Below are 4,071 nucleotides of genomic sequence, written 5' to 3'. Positions count from 1 at the left end.
CATATAAGCACTCACCCTACAGTGTTGGTGCCATTTACTTAGCTGTTCTAAATCTACCACGTTCTGAACGCTACAAAATAGAAAATCTTCTACTTGTTGGAACTATACCTGGTCCAACAGAACCATCACTCAATGTCAATACCAACTTAGAACCACTTGTAGAAGAGCTAAATCAATTATTTTTTAAAGGTATTTATGTTGAATCAGATACAAGTCAAGGAGCTCGAGTTCTAGTAAAAGGTGCATTAATGTTAGTTTCCTGTGACATTCCTGCAGCAAGGAAAGTATGTGGATTTCTGGGCCATGCAGCAAAATTAGGTTGCTCACAATGCCTCAAAAGTTTCGAAACTGGAGGACATAACTTTCATGTACAGTATGCTGGATTCGAAGATGCACCCTTGCGAACAGAGACTAGTCATCGTCAGAATGCTCAAAAACAATGGAGCAGAACACAGCAACATCACGTCAGCAAGCTGAGAGTATGACTGGAAGTAGGTACACAGCTTTGATGGAGTTGCCATACTTTAATTGTGTGCGTTATCATGTCATAGATCCCATGCACAATCTTTTTCTTGGCACAGCAAAGCACATGATGAAAAATATATGGTTAGCAGACTCTGATGGAAGAAATGCCTTATTAACTACTAGAGATCTTGAAATAAAACAAAATAGAGTTGATTCATGTGTAGTTCCCAGTTTCTTTGGTCGCATACCCAGAAAAATTGCTTCCAAGTTTTGCAACTTTGAAGCTGATCAATGGAAATCCTGGACTCTAGCTTTTTCTGTGTCTGCACTTTATAACATCTTGGGATCAGTTCACCTCGATTGTTGGAGAAAATTCGTTCATGCTTGCCGGATTCTGTCGTCAACAATTCTAACAACAGAGAAAGTTAGTGAGGCACACTGTCTACTGATTGAATTTTGCAAAGATGTTAAATCTTTATATGGCAAGGAGGCAACTACAATAAATATGCATTTACACACACCCTTAAAAGGATTGAATCTTAGATTATGGTCCCTTCAGCAGTTTCTGGGTGTTTGCATTTGAGATTAAATGGTTACTTGGGTAAGTTTTCTACAAATAATCGTTCTGTTGAAATCCAAATTATGAGGAAATTTGTCGAGATATGCACTTTCGTAACTTACCTATTATTGCTGAAAGTAATGAAGTAATTCCATCATTCGACTTTACTTTAACAACAGCAACTGGTACATTAAGAGAAATGGATGTTTCTCATAATAATTTTTCAATTCCTTTGTCTTTAGTGCCTTTTCAGCCATTAAAAGATGTAGACCACAGCTTATGGTCTTGTGATGAGCACATAAAGTTTCTTGGAGCTGGGAAAAAAGTCTTACTAGAATATTATGAGATAGACTATTTGTACAGCATTTATAAGGCACTATACCCAAACATGCAGACAAAGAAAGATGAAATGAGCATGTTTGTAAAACATCATAGCAGATTGGAATCATGGGGTCAAATATGGGGATGCAGCAATTCATCTTCCAGGAGTTCATCGTTCATAATTGCAGCTTGGTGTGGTCTAAATGGAAGACTAGTAGATGATGTAGTTTTAAGGCCAGGTGTAGTTTTGACATACTTCAAACACTACATGCTTGATCATTGAAATGTAAGAGTTCCTCATATTTTTGCAAAAGTGGATTGGTTTGAACGTCATCCTGAAAAACATCTTGGCTATCCAATTGAAGTATATTGTAAGAATAGTTTTGAGTCATCTGTCCCAGCAAACTACATTACCTTTAATCGCATACATTCTCAGTTTATTGGAGAAGCTTACACTTTGAATGATGAAAATGTACTCTGTGTGTGTCCAACTATGCCTCAGCACCATGTATAGGCCTTGCTCTTGTATTGCTTTGTAATACTGATATGACTTAGTTTTACAATATATGTAAATAAGTGACAAATGTAGTTCATTTTTATGCCTATGGGAAATTCGGTGCAAATATAGAAACAAATATGTTGTATATTTGACACAGTACGTAAATATACTACATAGCCAAAGCAAATATTTGTGCATATTTGTCATCATTTTACACTATTATGTAAAATTAATAAGTATAAAATGTTTACTATACATTTACCAGTATATAAATATTAGCCAAATGCCATTCTTTGCCTAGTGCTAGTGGTGTCTGAATAAGTAAGAGCCCTAGGAGAATAAGTAGGGGATGAGTCATGATGGGAGGACACAAAATTGTTGGAATCAAAATAAGCTGAATTAGATCACTCACTGCTAACAAATGTAGTTTGATATACCAGCTCAGCAGTTGAGAACTAGAAATCCTTATTGATTGCTGTTCAAATACCTGGTATGGAATGAATAGTAACAAGACAATGAATCAGAGAACTGAGACAGTTCAGAGTGATAGCTAATAACATAATGCTACAGTATGCAAGATACAGATAATGCTACAGTATGCAAGATATAGTTAGTAGGGATAAACTTTTGCATTATTCACGTTTTGAAAAAATTTGCAAAATTAAAATACACAAAGTAGCTTGCTGATTGTATAGTAGGTGTGGCAATTACTGTAATTTCTCTAAAAAGTCGTTTTCATTGTTTTAGACAGGTAATTTTGAGAACAAAATTTTAAATGTGAAATTGAAATTTTTATGTGAAAAGAAGTATTATTTTAAGGGCAGCATGGTGGTGCATGAATGTCATAAAAGTCTGCCAAGTTGCTGCTTACCTGCCACTCCATTGACAGTAGATGAACACTAGAAAATCCTGACGAAGTTAGAACACGTGGTAGGGATATTTTTGCGACAATATTAAGACTACTTTAGGTACTATTTTTCCAAATATTTCTTTCGAAATTAGAGTGCCAAATTTTTAGAGAAATTACAGTACATTACATATGGTATAGGCTGACTGTGGGTCATTGTTAACAGAGTATATTCATCTGACAGCTAGAGTTGTCAAATACAGAAAGTGTGCAAGATGGCTTGTGTGAAAGTGAGTCGTCGGAAGATGATTAAGAGTAGGTGGAAAGGAGCTTGTGGTCCAGAAAACGACTTCCAAGGCTGCTTGTGTTATTCACAAGTCGCCATGACAGTTTGGGTCAGCAATGTCAGGAATATGCGACTTTATTATTTCTGAAATAAGCATAAAGACACAAAGATTGAGATATAATAATGGAAGAGGGAAAAACATAGCATGTTTACCTTTCTGTCTCTAATGTGCATGCACTGAAGCACATAGCATGAACTACAACCTTGCTTGAAATAATATTAATTATGATGAAACCTCTATACTAGGGCCACACTGACTTTGCCACACATTATAAATTCAACCTTCATAGGTCATCTTTTAAGTAGCTGTCAATTATGAATAAGTGTTTGTTAAGTATTTGTTTATCTTAAAGTTTACCACTAAGAATGTATTTAAATACAATATAATAATGGGTTTTATTTAACTATTATTAAAAATAAAACTGTATTAAAATAAGACAAAAAAATATAGTCCAATGTCCTTGTCAGTGTCAGTTGCAATATCACTGAGAGAGACATGCAGAGATTTGAGTGGCATCTATCTCACTTGTGGCCAGAGAATCAGTCATTGGATCTGGTTCATCACGGGATTCACCACTGACATGAATCACAGATAAACTCAAACACACTAAGTCTTGCTTGTACATCAAATCTCTAATTCTGCCAGTAGTGGCCCTCACCAAAGAAGAGAACTGAAACTATCTGAGTACACTAAATGGTCAGTTTCACTGTTTTAAAACAAGAATTCACTTGTAGCGCCTTCTGTCCTCTTAAACGTTGCTTATAATTGTCATCTGTGATTTAAGTCATATTCCTTGTCCTTTCGTCACATTCCTTATCCTTTTGTCATATTCCCTTCCCGTTCCCTCTGCCGTTGAGTCGACACCATTTATCTGTCAGTAAGTTTACTGCCCACATGTTAATGAAGCGTAGGTGGTAGTCATGGGGTAAGTACTGTCTAAGTGGCCTCTTGCTTTGATATTTTCATTCACATTGACAAGCTTCGTTCTACTATTATCTTCTTTCAAAGGAACCCAAAATCCAAGCATTGCACA

This window comes from Amphimedon queenslandica, unplaced genomic scaffold (genome assembly GCF_000090795.2).
Source record: "Amphimedon queenslandica unplaced genomic scaffold, v1.1 AMPQUscaffold_13244, whole genome shotgun sequence".
NCBI lineage: Eukaryota > Metazoa > Porifera > Demospongiae > Haplosclerida > Niphatidae > Amphimedon > Amphimedon queenslandica.
The sequence above is the reverse complement of the archived record's forward strand: the minus strand, read 5'-3'. Positions refer to the sequence as shown.